This window comes from Lissotriton helveticus, chromosome 1_1 (assembly GCF_964261635.1).
Source record: "Lissotriton helveticus chromosome 1_1, aLisHel1.1, whole genome shotgun sequence".
In the NCBI taxonomy this organism is placed as follows: Eukaryota; Metazoa; Chordata; class Amphibia; order Caudata; family Salamandridae; genus Lissotriton; species Lissotriton helveticus.
In genome coordinates, this window is record NC_136057.1 from 204,908,840 (window position 1) to 204,928,084 (window position 19,245).

Below are 19,245 nucleotides of genomic sequence, written 5' to 3' on the forward strand. Positions count from 1 at the left end.
CCATTATCAGTTAAAATTGACGTAGGAAATCCTTCCCTTCTGAAAACATCTTTAAGAAAAGAAATCACACAAAAAGATGTGACCTCCGACACAGAAGAAACTTCAACCCATCTAGAGTAAAGATCTATTAAAACAATCAAATAAGGAGTTCTCTGTTCAACTGAAAGGGGACCTACAATATCAATAGCAATATCCTCCCAAGGACCAGTAGGTACATTCCTACAAACCATAGGTGCTGTCCTTGGAAACAAAATTTTATCACTTACTTTACAATGTACACATTCCCTCACTTCCCTTTCTATTTCCAAATCCATTCCAGGCCACCAGAAAGAACTGCGAATTCTTTCCTTAGTTTTTACAATTCCTAGATGACCTTGATGTGCCTCTTCAATTATTCTTTTCCTCAAAGTGATAGGAGGAATTAATTTTGAACCTCTTAACAAAACATCATTTTCAACAGACAATTCATTAAATACTAAGCGCCAAACTTTATCAAAAGTTTTATCAAGAACTGAATTATCTTGAATCAAATTCTTTATCTTAGAAATCACCTCATCTTTCCCACATTCTTCCAACCACTCTTCCTCAAGTATAACACCAGTTGTAATTTCACACACATTCACCTCATCCTGACAGACCTCATCTTCTTCAGATACACCATTTGCATCTCCAACCAACCTTGAAAGACAGTCCGCAGACACATTTTCCACTACCAGTATATAATTTACACTAAAATTGAATTCCTGTAGTCCAATCACCCATTTCCTTATGCGCGAAGATACACAATCCAAGCCTTTTGTCATGAAAATCTCCTTTAAAGGTTTGTGATCAGAACAAACCTTGAATTCCTGACCCCATAAAATTTTTTTAAACTTTCTAAGAGCCCAGAATATGGCCAAAGCTTCTTTTTCTATGACAGAATAGTTTAATTCTGCACCTCGCAAACTCCTAGAAGCACAGGCAATAAGTTTCTCATTTCCACCTCTATTCTGTTTCAAAATTGCACCAAGTCCTTTTGAACTGGCATCAGTTACAACAAACGTTTCTTCAAAAGGAATAAAAGCCTGTAAATTAGGAGCATTTTCTAAATCTTTCTTAATACCCTCAAATTCTTTCTGACAAAGCTCTGTCCAAACAAATTCTCTGTTCTTAACTATTAAAGCTCTCAAAGTGCTAGATTTACTGGCTAAATCCTTTATAAATTTTCCATAATACTCAACCATGCCTAAAAATGAAACAATTTCCTCTTTATTTTTAGGACATTCCAAATTTCTAATAGTATCCACCAAATCTTTCTTTGGAGATATACCATAGGCAGAGATATTATGTCCCAAGTAATTTACACTTTTCACCGAAAATTTACATTTTTCAAATTTCAAAGTAAGACCTGCAGATTCTAGTCTCCTTAAAACCATTCTCAAAATCTTATCATGTTCTTCTTGACTTCTCCCATGAATCAACAGATCATCTTGATAACATTTTACTGACTTTACTCCTCTCAAAATAGAAGCCATAACCCTTTGAAAAACTGACGCAGCAGACACAAGACCAAACGGCATCCTTTTATATTTGTAAGAGCCCAAAGGCGTGATAAAAGCCGTCAAGTCTTGTGACTCCTGCGTCAACTCAATCTGATGATACGCCTGAGTTAAATCTAAAGTTGAAAATATTCTTGAATCACCTAGAGAAGTTAGAATCTCATCAATATTTGGTAGAGGAAATTTATCAACCACCACCTCCTTATTTAGCGATCTCAAATCACAACAGAGCCTAATTTCGCCATTGGGTTTTTTAGCGACAACAACTGGCGCCAACCATTCAGTTGCCTCAACTGCTTTAATAATATTTTGCTCAAGTAATTTTTTAATTTACTCTTCAACTTTTCCTTGAACAGCGATAGGAATCTTCCTAACTTTGGCAATGACAGGAATTGCATTCTTCTTGATTTTAATGCAATGTTTGTACCCTTTTAAGCATCCTAACTCTTTTCTAAAAAGACGAGGAAACTTCTTAACAAAAGAATTCCCATCCGATTTTATTTCCTGAATCTGAATCTGTGGATTAGAATTTGGATTTAAGACCACTCCCAACATGCGCTGATGTGACCAACTGATCAAGCAATCACCAACCTTTGAGACATAAACTTTTCCAACAATCATGTTCTTTTCAATTTCAATCATAGCATTAAAATAACCTAACATACTTATTGGGAAACCACCATTCATTTCATTCATTTTTGGACATTTGTAAAGCGCCTGGAAGTACGCCCACCGGCGTGTCCCCGCGCTATGATAAGTGAGAGCAACAGTCCACCCACCCTCCCAGACGTCTACCTGCTGAATAAGAAAGTTTTAAGTTTTTTCCTAAAAATGGTTTCAGACGGTTCCAATCGCAAATATAGGGGTAAAGCGTTCCAGTACTTGGCAGCCAGGTATCTGAAAGATCTACCTCCCATACGTGCTTTCCTTACTCTTGGCACCGTCAAAAGACCCGTGCAAGAAGAGCGAAGGTTACGCGTGGGCTCGTACCCAGTCACCAGGCTTCCAAGCAAAGCAGGAGCTTTGCCATTCAGGATACGATGGCATGTGGAGAGAGATTTAAATTCCACCCTGCTAGCAACTGGAAGCCAGTGAAGTGCGTGGAGCGCTGTTTTGGAGGGAGACCTCCTAGGGAGCCTCAGTACCAAGCGAGCGGCTGCATTCTGCAGCACCTGGAGGCGTTTGATGACTTTTCCCGTGGCACCCAGATATAACAGATTTCCATAATCAAGGCGGGATGTCACCAGGGCATGCACCAGCGTTCTGCGAGCTGCAAGCGGGAGAAGATCTAACACCTTTTTTAAAGTTTTCAGAACGCCGAAGCATACCCCAGCCACCCGGCCGACCTGGGTGTCAAAGGTCAGGCCAGTATCCAACCAGACCCCCAGATTCCTAGCCTCCTGACAAGGAACTGGAGTCTCCCCCAAGCAAGGAGGCCACCAAGCCGACGACCAAGCAGCCGGCGTCCCTCCCACAATCAGAACCTCGGTCTTGCTACCGTTAAGCTTTAAACAGTTGGCGGACATCCAGGTTGCCAGATCTTTCATGCAGTTTCTGAAATTGTCCGCCGCAAGACCTGGGGTACGCGAGAGGGAGATAGCCAGCTGCGTGTCGTCGGCATAGGACACTAGGCGCAAACCATATTTCTCAACGATTGCTGCCAATGGGGAGACATAGAGATTGAACAAGGTTGGGCTCAGGGACGAGCCCTGAGGCACTCCCTGGCCCAACTCAATCTCCCTTGAATAACAGTCACCCAGACGAACCTGGAAGCGTCTGTCAGTTAATGGATTAAGATCCATTCTAAAAAGCTTGTTATTCTTTTGAAAATACTTCTCATACATTTCCTTGGAAACAATTGTAATGGGGGAACAAGAATCAAACTTCATGTCAATTTCTATGCCTTCAACTTTCACTTTGCCAACAGGATGATCATCATTCACGCTCTCTTTAACTTGACATATAACTTCTTTTATCTCTTTTCTAAACACCTTTTTTTCTTTTGATTTGCAAAATTTCACAAAATGCCCTTTTTTCCCCACAAGCATGGCAAACAAAGGTTAAAGCTGGACACGTTTTGGAATTTGCCTTATGTCCAGACTTTCCACACCTGAAACATGAAATTGCATTAAAAGAAGTATCTTCTTTGCTTGGTTCCTTAGGAACATTCTTTACCTCCTTTACCTGACAAACAATTTCTTTTACATCCTCAACTACAGTTTCAACTTTCATCTTGTCCCCTTTTAATTCATTTACACATTTTAACATATGTTCAACCCTTTTTGCTATACTTACAACTTCTTCTAATGGCGGTTCATCCTTCAACCATAATTCCTCTCTGATCTTTTCCTCTCTACATTTCAGTACTAACTGATCCCTCAAACGTTCTTCATTCACCGCACCAAATTTACACGTTGAAGATAACTTTCGTAAAGCAGATAAATACTCTTCAATTGATTCATCTTTCCCTTGTTCCCTTTTTCCGAAGTGATACCTTTCCATAATAGTACTAACACGAGGCAAATAAGGCTCATTCCTCTGTGGTGACATCTGCCTTGAGCTTCAGGGTATGCATGCAGTTGGTGGCAGACTGGATGACTCTTAATTCCCTGAGGCTCAATGGCGAAAAAACAGAGGTACTGGTTTTTGGAAAGAACCAGGATGTCTGGTCGAGCGAGTGGTGGCCTTCGTCTCTTGGCACCTGCCCCTCTCCCTCCCAATCAGCCAGAAATCTAGGTGTGATATTTGACACCTCACTCTCTATGTCCCTTCAAGTAAACAGGACCGTGGCCACTTGCTGGGGTGTGATTAGGACTCTAAATAGAATCCGTGAATATCTTTCTCCCCAAGCTCGGAAACAAATTGCAGTCGCTCTTGTTGGCTCCAGGTTGGATTATTGCAATTCCCTGTATATGGAGTCCAACAAGAGCCTTGTGCATCGACTGCAAATTGTGCAGAACGCGGCTGCACGTTTTGTATTGGCCCTTCCTAAGGTGGCTTCGGCGACTAAAGCCAGGAAAGATCTTCACTGGCTTCCAGTGCAGCACAGAATTTCTTTTAAAATTCTTTGCATGACCTACAGAGCATTGGCGGAGGGATCAATGAGTGGGATTAGTTCCTTGCTCGCTCGCTATGTCCCAGTTAGAGGCCTTCGATCCGCTGAATTGCTCCAACTTGTCGTGCCAAGGGTCAGGCTGGCAAGATGGGGAGCTAGGGCCTTCTCAGTGGTGGCCCCTCAGCTCTGGAATTCGATTCCCATTGAGCTTAAGAGGTTGCCATCTATTGAGTTGTTCAAAAAGGAGCTAAAGACATGGTTCTTTAGGAAGTCTTATCTCTAACTGAACGTTCCCTGGAGTGATAAGCTGTGTTTTGATGTTAGGCGCCTTGACGCCCATGGGGCAAAGTATGCGCAGAATAAAAACATTTTCATTCATTCATTATCCAACTTCAATAAACAAACTTCATACTCATCCAAACCCCTTTGTTCTTGTACAGACAATTCAGGCAAATTTTCCAATACTTCTTGACCTTCCCCTCCTAAACAATGCGTTAAAAGAGAATACTTTCTTTCTGCACTTAGATTTGTCCCACATACACGTGCATAATGCGCAAAACATTTTTTCCACTTACTCCATTTTACCTTTGGTTCACCTGGATCAGGGAGAAAAAACGGTGGAGTAGTAACATTCTGCATCTTAAATTTTAAATAGATCTAAAATAAGCACTTTCTTTCTAAGAAATTGAAACTTTTCTATAACCTTAACTCTACTAAGCACTAAATATATTTTCTCTTCTTAAACTCTACTAAATTACTATGTTTTAAGATAGCTTCATACACACAAAATTAAAAATAGTCTTTTCTTCAGAGTGTTTTTCAAAATATTGATGTTTAAAATAACCTTCTTCTCGAGAACTCCAAAATGTAAGTTTTATTTTTTTCCTCTTCTGACGCGTTTGAAAATCCCCCGCTTCTGCTTCAAGAAACAGTGCACTCCTTTATTCCGACTTCGCCTCAAAGAGCGCTTCTTCTACGTTCCTCCTCGCTTCATGCAATACCTCTTCCGCGTTCCACACGCCGAAGAAACTCTGCTCAAATCTCGCGTTCTTTTATTATCGCCAGTACGCTCACACGCATTCTATTGCGTCATCATTCCTCACAGTCCCTCGCAGCTTGAAGATCGCCCGAACACAGCAAATGGCCCGAACACACCAACGGCTTCAATAAAGACGACTCTCCGCACATGAACACGCACAACTCTGAAAGACTTGGACAGTCCCAGTTTGACTGCGCTGCGAGTGAGAAAGCACCAGGTATTTTACCCTTAATGATATTTTCAAAAATTACGGACAGAACGTTGTTTTTTTTTTTTTAAATGAAAGTTCGTTTCTTTCCTTCTCTCGTTTTATTTATAACTGACAGCCGCTGGAGAAGAATTTTCTTCTCAAGTTAATACAGCCGCTGGAGAAGAATTTTATCAAACATTTCGTTCAGATTCAATTAAATCCGATTTCGAATTTCAAATACCTTCCCATTATGCTTAACCTGCCGCTGGGGAAACTAAGTTTTTCCCTTTTTAAACACAGCCGCTGGGGAAGATCTCTCATTTATCAGTCACACAAGTTTTTCCATTTTCCTTGTTATTCTTTCTTTCATGCACTTTCCTTTATGTCACAAAACTTTCTTTCCTTATTACATATAAAACTTAGCTTGATGTTGAGGTGCCTTCCTCTTCGCCTTTTCCTTCCAATTGTCCTCGTCGCCAATGGAAAGTTCACCAAAATATATGCATACAAGATTGAAGTATGTCTAAGAGGTTTATTAAGAAACACCCCATCCATCAGCCACCAGCGAGTAACTGATTTCCAGGGAACATCAGGAAGCATAGCATTCTAAGTTCTACAGAACCTTATGACATGAAGATGGAGAAGACACTACACCGGGCCTACCAGGATGCCCACGGTGTCTGCGTGTCTGGAAATAAACCTCTTTGCAGGCCAGTCCGTATCTGAAAGAGGGCGAGTTGGTTCGAGCTGCTTCGGTTTTGAAAGGGTGGGGGTCAAATCAATGAGAAGACCTCATTTAATACAATGTAATCATTGGCGTAGCAAAGGTGTCAGGGCCCTAATGCAGCAATAAAGACTGCTGTGTGGTGGGGCTCACACTTCTAGGCCCCGGTGCTACTGCACTGATAGACAACCACCTGGATCTCATATACGTAAAGGGGGACGTCTTGCTTACTCATGCAGGCGCGCCCACAGTTAGTCGAGCATTCTCTCTTTGAGATTGTACGGCGCACCCTCAAAGAGCATGTGAAATTCAGCACATAAGTCAGCAAACTGGTCCGCCAGGTGTGGGGCAAGTGGGTGCTTGCACTCCCGCTCATGCACAACACACCAAATCAGATGGAGTTCATGGGAACAGCCTCACTGCCACCTGGGAGGTGAACTAGCGCCATCAAAATAAAACAGACAACCTCGTCCCCCCTTCTGAGGCCCGTTTTTAATCAGCCATACATAGCCTGAATTAATTATATAAACTGTCATTGTTCACCAGCACGGTTTTTGATCATTCGCTACCATAAATCGCATGTCGCTTTCGATTCTGTTCCTATTGTTGCCCTTTCCATACCTGCCATCACTTTACTGCTATTCCCGGTGTCTCTAACAGGTCTTTTTCTCACCGTGCTGGGAATATGCTCACCCCCTCTTCTGTACTTCTATCCCTGGGCCCATCTCTTCTCTTCTCTTCATCTACATAATTTCTTCAGGAGAATCCTGGGGCACCCCTTGCAGGCTGTCCATTGTCAACCACTGGAGAAGTTCAATTCTGACGCTCTAGAGACCTGGACACAATACTCCAGGCGATGTCTCGCCCACGATTAGATCTGTGGTAGCAAGGGCTACGTGGATGCCTGGCTTTTAAGCCAATAGCATGTTGCATTCTGGAACTTGTAGTGTCAGTAGTTCAATTAGCATTACTTCGCTGCTTAACGATGGCTAAAAACCAGTGACTGGCTAAAAGTGTGTGTGTGGGGGGTGCATTTTGCAGCTGTGACGAGGCACCCCAATGTTAACTCTTCCCCGATGTGTAGCACCAGGACAGTTTAAACTAATTTCATGGCTTTGCTTAAAACCTGGCACGGAATGATCGGGATTGCTTGGTAATTGAAGAGTGCAGTCCCTTAGTCTCATAAGGGAAACCTGTGACAGCCATCCAGACGTAGGCGGGTTCACCAGGTAAGAATGTTAATGGTTAGCACCCTGGTGTAGGGCACTGGGTAGATGCAAGGAAGGATCGCTTGTGAGTGACTCCAGGAACTGAACCCGTGGTCTGGTGGCGGATGTAAGAGGCATGAGGTGTAATCAAGGCTACGCAGCCTTGGTATTCATCACCCAACATCCGATTGCGCCGGCTGTGGGACACTGGGGCATATTACCAAGCAATAGCGATAATTATCGCTATTGCTTGGTTAGAGACAAAATTTTACCGCTGAGCTGCGGTGATTTTTATCACAGATAAGCCTTGGTATTACCAAGGTTTATCGCAAATGCGATAAAAAACGGCCGCAATGCATGAATATCGCTGAAAAGTCAGCGATATTCATGCATTACCGAGCTAATGCTCTTAGCCATGTTATCCACCTCCCATTGGATGGCTAAGAACTGCTCAGGGCAGGTGTTAGCTTTTGGAGATATTCGCGCTTAGCGCGAATATCTCCAAAAGTTGGTAATAGGAGATAGCGATGATAGCTTCCAGTCGCTAACATCCTGGCACGCCCACTTTGCATGTCATTAGTGATAAATATCACTGACATGCAAAGTGGGGCCCAAGATGGTCGCTATCTCCTACTAGCTGTCACTAACTGGTGTTAGCGACAGCTAGGTAATAGGGAGATAATTTTATCTCAGCTTTCTTGGCTTTTAAAGCCAAAAAAGCGGAGATAAACCCCCTTGATAATATGCCCCACTGAGCATAACTTTGAGCCCCGGTACTTATTCTTTTACAAATTAAGCACGAGGCATGTTCCTAGGGCAGATAACCGTAGTCATGATAACGAGGGCCTCTGTGAGTCTTAAAAGCAGCTTCTGGTCCTTGTAGACCATGGTTACTCGTAACCATTTGCCCAGGGGCCACAAAGTATGGAATGCAGTGTGACTTTGAGGGGTCCTGGGTGGGTCAGGGATTGTGTAAGGAGGTTTAAAAATGTTAAATATACTGGCAAGCATTTATTTGCAGGTTAACTAAAGTTAAGTGGTGCAGGACACCACAGTAGTTACTTCATTTAACCTGCAAATAAATGCTTGCCTGCTAATTTAACATTTTTTTCTTAATATTAGTGCTCAGCAAGTAAACAGTAGCTTGTGCTACTGTACGGGGGAGGAGGGGGCTTCACGTAAAGGTCAAGAGGGCTGCAAGCGGCCCCAGACCGTTCTTTGAATATCACTGGTCTAGACTAAACCTCCACACTTGCAAAGCATTGTGGGATCCTTCTTGGAACTCTATCACAGCACCTCAAGGTCAGGGCCTTCTCAGAGAAAGCCATCTGTTCCCTAAACATGTAAACAAGATGGGGGGGTAGGGCCTGGTGGGTGCGCTGGCAGCCTGACACAGAATTAAAACAAGCATTGGCATAGCTAATCGGTCTCGCCTTTGGGACCTTATCAGTGTTTAGTTATCCAGCTCAATATCCTTGGTGCAACAACATCAAGGGTTGCATGACTAAACACTTATAAGGTCCCATAGGCGAGACCTATTGGCTATGCCAATGCTTGTTACTTTATTCTATTGATTTACTTTTCCTGAGTGTCATTCTGTGTGTTTCTGTTGTTGCCGCCATTTGGGTTTTTGCGGTTCCTACTGTTTCCCACTCCCTGCCCTTCAGCCTCCAGTCCAGCCTCTCACAGGACTACATATGGAGGCGGCTGCACGGCTATCGGAAGGCACGCCAAAGGCAAGCCTGTCTGCGCCCGTCCGCACCTGGACAGTGCCAGGAACAGATCTTCCTCCCCATGCAGCTACACCATATCTGACTTCCGAGCCCTGAATCCCTGACATCTGAACAACCACTGCTCCTGCACATCCCCATGCACCATCAGTGGATCATTCTTGTGCCGTCACTGTCACTTCACTTGCAACACCGAAGCAGCTGACAACACCGGGGACACTGCAAATACAACCATACTCAATACGTGGACCGAGACCATCTCGATAGCCTCCAGTGCATCCTACTCAATGCACGATAAGTCGTAAGACACATCATCACATTTCTCACGGAGACCTGGCTAAACCCTGCCTCCGCACCAGACATCGCCGACCCTGAAGGATACAAAATAACACACCAGGACCGAACCAAGATAGATGGAGGTGGATTTGCCACCATCTACAAGGACACCATCTGATGCACAATCTACCCAAATGACTCAACCCCAATCATGGGACATCTCAACTTTCCACTGTACACAGATGGAAAAAGCACCACCCGAGGCACACCTACAGACCACCAGGACCACGCCCCAGCTTCTGCAACACCATCCCAGACCTCATCGCCCCGATCGCCATCGACTCCAAGCACTACATCTTCCTAGGGTATCTCAACTTACACCTCGACGACCTTAGCAACGCCAACACAACCGACCTCCTGGAGAACAACATTGACATCAAACCACTGATCATTGACCTATCCACATCGCAGGACATACACCCGACCCCATCTTCACTTCCAGTGACAGAGTCAAGTACCGCCATGCCACACAGCTCACCTGGACCGATCACTACAGCATACATTTCACCATCTCAAGATCCACCAACTCCAGCATTGTGACCCTCAGCTCTGCGTGCAGAGACTGGAAAAAATATCAGAAGAACAGTGGAACAACGTGCTCTGCTCCCACCTCCCACCTCCGAGACTCAACACTTCAACCCACAACAAACAGCAACAAACTTCTGGCATTGGGTCACAGAATGTGCAGCCACCGTCACCTCCACAAAAACAGCCAGCACCAAAGGACAAACCAAAAGAGCCAGGTGGTTCACCAAGGGGCTGAAATTCACAAAAGGCATCATCCGACAACTGGAAAGGATGTGACACATCAGCAAATAAACAGAAGACCGCACCACCATCAAGACAGCATTCAAACAGTACCACTGCCTCCTGAAAGAAACTAAGAAGAATGTATTAGCAGACCGTATTGACGCCAGTGCAAACCGCAGCAAGGAACTCTTTGCCATCGTGAAGGAATTCTCCAATCTCACGGCCACTGAGAACAACATCACAACCTCCCAACAACTTTGCAACACCCCTGCAGGTTTCTTCCATGACAGGATCTCCCCATCTATGAAAACTTCGAACCCCAAACCTCTGCCGCAGACAGTATCAACCAGGTTATACCCACCAACACAAACCCCCCGCACCTAATGGGACCTCCTCACCACACAAGAACCCATCTCCTTCATGATATCCGTGCACTTGGGAGCACCCACTGACGCGTGCCTCCACCACGTGTTCAACCTTGGAAGCTAGACAATCAGCGACAAACTCAGGAAAGTCCTGAACACCTCTATCATATCGGCCTCCTTCCCTGTCTGATCATCTCAGCATCATCTCCTACGCTGACGACACCCAATTCATCATCTCACTGACTGTAGAGCCCACCACCACCAAAGCCAACCAAAGCCAACCAAAGCCAACTTCCACACTTTCATGTTGAATGTGGCTGAATAGATGAAAAACAACTGTCTCGAACTCAACACTGATGAGACTGAAGTCCTCATCTTCAGGAACAACACCTCGCCCTGGAACAACGCATGCTGGCCTCCTGGAAATCAGCCCACTCCTGTCCCCAACAGGCCACGCCTGCAACCTCAGCATCCTCCTGGGTAGCAAGCTTTCGATGACAAAGCAGGTCAATGTAGTATCATCCGCCTGTTTCATCACCCTCTGCATGCTCCGCAAGATCTTCGGGTGGCTCCCAGTCAACACCACAAGGACAATCAGGCAGGCTCTTGTTGCCAGCAGACTGGACTACAGAAGCACTATCTACGTAGGAATCACTGCACAACTCCTGAAGAGACTTCAAACAATACAAAACACAGTGGCAAGACTCATTCTCGGCTTCTCCAGAGGGACCGGCATCACACCCCTCCTCAGGAAACTAAACTGGCTCCTGTTTCAGAAGAGATGCCAGTTCAAGATGCTGATACATGCTTACAAAGCGCTACACAACGAAGAACTAGCATAGCTCAATAAACACCCCCAACCAAACAGACACCTCTGATCTGCCTCCCTCTTCATCGCAGACACTCCCTGGATCCGGCGAACCAACAGTGGAGGACGCTCTTTTTCGCACCTGGCAGCCGAAGCTTGGTACAGCCTCCCCGTACACCTCAGGACCACCCTGTCAATCCAACAATTTAGGAAAGAACTTAAGACCTGGATGTTCGATTGAGGACCACCATGCAGCAGCCAAACTCACCAGTGCCTCGAGACCCTCACGGGTGATTTGCCATGCTTATAAATGACTGACTGATTGATCTCTGGATACAGGAGCTCCTGTGGTATTGTGTAGCGATAGTATCCTTCTATACAAGAAGCTGCTGTGGATTAGTGCTGGGGTGATTGTTTACTTGGGAATAAGAAGTTGCTGTGGAATACTGCAAGAGTGATAATATCCTTGGGTACAAGAGGCTGATGCGGAATTGTGCAGGAGTGATAGTATACTTGGAGGCACGAAGCTGCTGTGGAACATGTGCAGCAATGGACAGTATGCCAGGTACATGACGCGGCTGTGGAATAGTTTATGAGTGGACTTTTACAATGTGTCGAAGGGCTGCCATGCAATTGTGCAGAAGTGATAGTGTCCGTGGGTACAAAGAGGGGCTGTGGCACAGTGCAGAAGTGATAATATCATTTGGTACAAGAAGCTGCTGTGCAAGAAGTACAGGCGAACATAGTATCCAAGGGTACAAAACAGACCGCAGTTGAATAGTGCAGAACTGATGGTATCCTTGGGTACAAGAAGGTGCTGCGCAATATTGCAGAAGTGATTGTATTCTTGGATACAAGAAGCTGCTGTGCAATAGTACAGGCGTGCATAGTACGCTGACGACACCCAATTCATCATCTCACTGACTGTAGAGCCCACCACCACCAAAGCCAACCAAAGCCAACCAAAGCCAACTTCCACACTTTCATGTTGAATGTGGCTGAATAGATGAAAAACAACTGTCTCGAACTCAACACTGATGAGACTGAAGTCCTCATCTTCAGGAACAACACCTCGCCCTGGAACAACGCATGCTGGCCTCCTGGAAATCAGCCCACTCCTGTCCCCAACAGGCCACGCCTGCAACCTCAGCATCCTCCTGGGTAGCAAGCTTTCGATGACAAAGCAGGTCAATGTAGTATCATCCGCCTGTTTCATCACCCTCTGCATGCTCCGCAAGATCTTCGGGTGGCTCCCAGTCAACACCACAAGGACAATCAGGCAGGCTCTTGTTGCCAGCAGACTGGACTACAGAAGCACTATCTACGTAGGAATCACTGCACACCGTGCATAGTACGCTGACGACACCCAATTCATCATCTCACTGACTGTAGAGCCCACCACCACCAAAGCCAACCAAAGCCAACCAAAGCCAACTTCCACACTTTCATGTTGAATGTGGCTGAATAGATGAAAAACAACTGTCTCGAACTCAACACTGATGGGACTGAAGTCCTCATCTTCAGGAACAACACCTCGCCCTGGAACAACGCATGCTGGCCTCCTGCGTTTCTATAGTTTGAGCTCTTGAGGCACAGCCGGGAGCAGGGAACAGATTGTTTTTTTTAAATTGCACTGAACTGCTAAAATACCTGATTTTAATCGCTGTATCTGTACCACTTTCCCTGATCAGCAGATTGAACGCTGACGTAGGCAGGGACTTCCAGCTGCACCGACGTGATTGGCCGGTCGCCTGAGACACGCCCACTACCGTAGCCACGCCCCCTTGTTCCCATCCTCCATTTCTACAAAGCATGTGTCCCTACCGGAAGCGCAGCGGACGAGCGCAGCGGGCGCGACGATTGCGCGCCGAAGGCGCGCTTAAGGCAAGCTCGTCTGCGCTCGTCCGCGCCGTGGCCGGGCCTAGGGCACCCCCCCCTATCCGTCCAACATCTCCCCTCGACGTGCTCAGATACAGTAGGGAAACACTTATGCTACTAAACCCACGGGCAGATAAAACCGAGTGCCCACGCTTAGCCCCCTACATAACACATAAGGACGAAAACGTTTGCCCCAACTGCCGAGGACGGCTACCACACATCAATCCCCTCCTCCCCAAATCTATACTGAAACCCAATCCAACCTCTGACAAGACCAAGACCTATTCCCTACCAGCCCAAGCGGGACCCAAACCCAGCACTAAGGGAAATTTAATCAACGGACTTCTAAATGTCCGATCCCTTCCGAAACATACTACCGAAATACAGCTTCTGATTGAGGCCAATAACCTAGATATCCTTTTTCTAACCGAGACATGGATGGCTGTAGGAATAGAATCAGAGCTAGGCCCAGCATGTCCAGCAGGATATAAGATCATTCATAAACCCAGACATACAGGACGAGGAGGAGGCCTGGGGATCATCTTCAAGGAGGAGCTAAACATCATTACTTTGGACGTTGACACCGTTTCCTGTGTCGAAATCCTCGGGATCTCCATAAAACATGATTCTGAACACTGCCTCACGGCCCTAATATGCTATAGGACTCCGGGGCACTTCAATGCCTCACAACAGCAGGAATTGATCACTGTCATAAATAATATTTCAATCTCTCACAGCAGGCTGCTGATATTGGGCGATTTTAATATATGGGACAATGACCAACTACGCACAGCCTTTTACAATATCACTCAATCCTGCCACAATCTAGGGCTGAAACAGTGGATAAATACTCCCACACATATACTAGGAAACACACTAGACTTAATATTCGCGGCAGAAGACCTATTGACCTTAGATACTATTCTTCCAGTAGGTTGGTCAGATCATCACCTCCTCAGATTCAATATCCACACCCCGACCCACACAGGATCCACAAGGTCACAGACCAAAACCTTCATAGGTCGTGACTGGAGGAACCTGATGCAGAGGAAAGAGGAAGGAAAATCCGACCTCCGCCAGGTTGGGACCTCGTTCAAACTAGAGAACGATGTCACTACAAACTATCTCTCATTTTGTAACGAGATAACCAAGAAACTCGACGCCATCATTCCGATGAAAACAATCAAGAAAAGGGGAAAACCCTCCGCGCCCTGGTACACGGACAAACTGGAAGAACTGAAAAACACCTGCAAAAAGGCGGAGAAGCTCTGGAGGAAAAATTACTCAGAACAGGAGAAAGTGCGATGGAGGCTCACTGTTGCACAATATAAGAAGGAAATAATTATAGCCAAAACAAGCCACTTCGCAGATCTAATCCTCAAAAGCTCCAATAAGTCCCGCAACACTTTCAGGCTCCTCAGAGAGCTTTCCCATCCTGCTTGTGCTGATAGCCAAATCAAGCCCTCACAAGAACTCTGTGATGGCCTAGCAGTGTTCTTTCAGGAAAAAATCAGGAAAATTGTAGAGGGAATGAATAGCAAGTCTATCCCCACAATGCAGGATAACAGCAATCAAGCGAACAGAGATGAGAAGGTGGAATATGTTAGAAACCCCTCTCCAAACGCTATTCTGGAAAACTTTGTGGTCCCTTCAGAACAGGAATTTCTAAGAACAGCTCTCAATACGTCATCAGGCTCCCCTCTAGACCCTCTTCCCCATAGAATAGCCAAGAAATTCGAGGATGACATTCTCCCAGCTCTGCATCAGCTTTGTAATCAGTCTCTCTGCACAGGCTCCGTACCAAAAAACTGGAAACTGGCGGGTGTCACCCCGCTATTAAAAAAACCAAATCTGGACCCAAACTGCCAAAAGAACTACAACGCATGCTGGCCTCCTGGAAATCAGCCCACGACCTATATTCCTTTTACCATATCCAATAAAGATCATAGAGAGATGGGTCAGTAGATCCCTAGCCCTCTTCCTAGAAACCAACAACATTCTGGAAGAGGAGCAGTTTGGATTCAGACCAGTTCATGGAACGGAGTCAGCTCTGCTGACAGTCATGGATGACCTGCGAATGAGGGCGGACAGGGGAGAATCAGCAATTCTGATTCTGCTTGACCTGTCCGCCGCATTCGATACGGTGAACCACGGCATCCTGATAGAAAGATTAAAGAACATCGGAGTCGGAGGTGTCGCGCTCGACTGGTTCCGCTCCTATTTGACGGACAGATGGCAGGCAGTAGCTATCCCTCCATACCAATCAGAGTTCATCAAAGTCCCATATGGGGTCCCACAGGGGTCTGCTATCAGCCCCATACTTTTTAACATTTATATGCAACCCCTGATGTGGATCATCAAAAGCCACGGCATCAGCGTGACAAATTACGCAGATGACACTCAGCTGATGATCTCTCTTGATGGAGCCCATGCAAACTCACTGGAGACTTTCCACACCTGCATGCTGGAAATGTCACTCTGGCTCAACCAGAACTCACTACAATTTAACAGTGAGAAAACTGAAATACTGCACTGCACAGTAGGAAAAATCCCCAAAAGTCTACCTTTAGACTTCTGGCCTCAGCTATTAGGAGACTCGCCCACCCCAGTGAACTCAGTAAAGAATCTCGGAGTCACCATTAACAACAAACTGAGCCTAGAAACTAACGTCAACAAGCAGGTTAGCAGCTGCTTTGCCCTACTGCCAGGACTCCGAAGGCTGCTACCTCTCCTGCCCCCACAGACTAGAGCTGACATAGTTAGGAGCACCATCCTCAGCCGCCTGGATTACTGTTATGCCCTTCTGCTGGAATCCCCTGCCTATCTCATTTCCAGACTTCAAAGTATCCAGGCGGCAGCAGCTAAACTGGCACTTTCTCGTGAGCGAAGATCTTCAACCACTCTTGCCTTGGCCGACCTACACTGGCTGCCTATACATCAGAGGATCTGCTTCAAATCCCTATGTATTGTCTTCAGGGCAGTTCACGGGCTAGGCCCCCGACCACTCGAGAACAAATTCAATTGCTATGAGCCCACCCGGTCTCTCCGATCCTCATCTTTAAACTTCATTAGCATTCCTAGGATCAAGAAAGCCACCAGTGGGGGAAGAGCCTTCAGTATAGCCGCAGCCCACCTATGGAACAACCTCCCTACTGACATTAGAAAAACAAACGAGTTGATGACCTTTCGTAAAAAGGTGAACACATGGCTCTTCCCAAAAAAATCTCCCAAAAAATCCACCCAAAAAAAAAATCTAATCTGATCAGCACCCTCCCCACTGTCCTCTTCTGTTTCTACAGGGTTCTTAGCTATATGTACTCAGCGCCAGGATGCCCGTGGGGTTACAGAGCGCTTTACAAATGCTATAAATAAAATAAATAAATAAATAGTATCCTTGGGTACAAGAACTGCTGTGGAATAGTGTAAGAGTGGACAGTTTTGATGTGAACAAGAGGGTGCATTGGAATACTGTAGAAATATAGCATCCTTGGGTACAAGAAGGTGCTGTGGAGCATGTGACGTGGTGGTCGTGTCTTTGAGTGCCAGAGCTGCCGTTGAATAGTCCAGAAGTGATAACATCTTTGGGTACAAGTGGGGGCTGTAGAATAGTGTAGAATTTATAGCATATTTGGGTACAAGTGGGTGCTGTGGAATAGTCCAGAACTGATAGTATCCTTGGTTACAAGAGCTGCTGTGGAATAGTGCAGAACTGATAGAATATTTGGGTACACGTGGGTGCTGTGGGATAGTGCAGAACTGATAGCATCCCTGGGTACCAGTGGGTGCTATGGAATAGTGCAGAAGTGATAGCATCCTTGGGTACAAGTGGGTTCTGCGGAATAGTGCAGAAGTGATAGCATCCTTGGGTACAAGTGGGTGCTGTGGAAAAGTGCAGAACTGATAGCATCCTTGGGTACAAGTGGGTGCTGCGGGATAGTCCAGAACTGATAGCATCCTTGATTACAAGTGGGTGCTGTGGAATAGTGCAGAACTGATAGCATCCTTGGGTACAAGTGGGTGCTGTGGAATAGTGCATTAGTGATAGCATCCTTGGGTACAAGTGGGTGCTGTGGAATAGTGCAGAACTGATAGCATCCTTGGGTACAAGTGGGTGCAGTGGGATAGTCCAGAAGTGATAGCATCCTTGGGTACAAGTGGGTGCTGTGGAATAGTGCAGAACTGATAGCATCCTTGGGTATAAGTGGGTGCTGTTTAATAGTGCAGAATTGATAGCATATTTGGGTACACGTGGGTGCTGTGGAATAGTGCAGAACTGATAGCATCCTTGGGTACAAATGGGTGCTGTGGAATAGTGCAGAACTGATAACATCCTTGGGTACAAGTGGGTGCTGTGGGATAGTCCAGAAGTGATAGCATCCTTGGGTACAAGTGGGTGCTGTGGAATAGTGCAGAACTGATAGCATCCTTGGGTACAAGTGGGTGCTGTGGAATAGTGCAGAAGTGATAGCATACTTGGGTACAAGTGAGTGCTGTGGAATAGTGCAGAACTGATAGCATCCTTGGGTACAAGTGGGTGCTGTAGAATAGTGCAGAACTGATAGCATCCTTGGGTACAAGTGGGTGCTGTGGAATAGTGCAGAACTGATGGAATCCTTGGGTACAAGAGCTGCTGCGGAATAGTGCAGAACTAATAGCATCCTTGGGTACAAGTGGGTGCTGTGGATTAGTGCAGATCTGATAGCATCCTTGGGTACAAGTGGGGGCTATGGAATAGTGCAGGAGTGATGGCACCCTTGGGTACAAGTGGGTGCTGTGGAATAGTGCAGAACTGATAGCATCCTTGGGTACAAGTGGGTGCTGTGGAATAGTGCAGATCTGATAGCATCCTTGGGTACAAGTGGGTGCTGTGGGATAGTCCAGAAGTGATAGCATCCTTGGGTAAAAGTGGATGCTGTGGAATAGTGCAGAACTGATAGCATCCTTGGGCACAAGTGGGTGCTGTGGGATAGTCCAGAAGTGATAGCATCCTTGGGTACAAGTGGGTGCTGTGGAATAGTGCAGAACTGATAGCATCCTTGGGTACAAGTGGGTGCTGTGGGATAGTCCAGAAGTGATAGCATCCTTGGGTACAAGTGGGTGCTGTGGAATAGTGCAGAACTGATAGCATCCTTGGGTACAAGTGGGTGCTGGAATAGTGCAGAACTGATAGCATCCTTGGGTACAAGAGGGTGCTGTGGAATAGCGCAGAAGTGATAGCATCCTTGGGTACAAGTGGGTGCTGTGGAATAGTGCAGAACTGATAGCATCCTTGGGTACAAGTGGGTGCTGTGGAATAGTGCAGAACTGATAGCATCCTTGGGTACAAGTGGGTGCTGGAATAGTGCAGAACTGATAGCATACTTGGGTACAAGTGGGTGCTGTGGAATAGCGCAGAAGTGATAGCATCCTTGGGTACAAGTGGGTGCTGTGGAATAGTGCAGAACTGATAGCATCCTTGGGTACAAGTGGGTGCTGTGGAATAGTGCAGAACTGATAGCATCCTTGGGTACAAGTGGGTGCTGGAATAGTGCAGAACTGATAGCATCCTTGGGTACAAGTGGGTGCTGTGGAATAGTGCAGAACTGATAGCATGCTTGGGTAACACAGTCAGGCTCTTGTTCCTC

General features: G+C 45.9%; 1 protein-coding gene across 1 annotated transcript in view; it reads left to right on the top strand.

Moving 5' to 3' along the window:
* Positions 1–19,245, top strand: part of LOC144768532 (coiled-coil domain-containing protein 17-like) — a 97,809-nt gene that overhangs the window by 23,091 nt on the left and 55,473 nt on the right. The gene's annotated exons all lie outside the window — the stretch shown is intronic.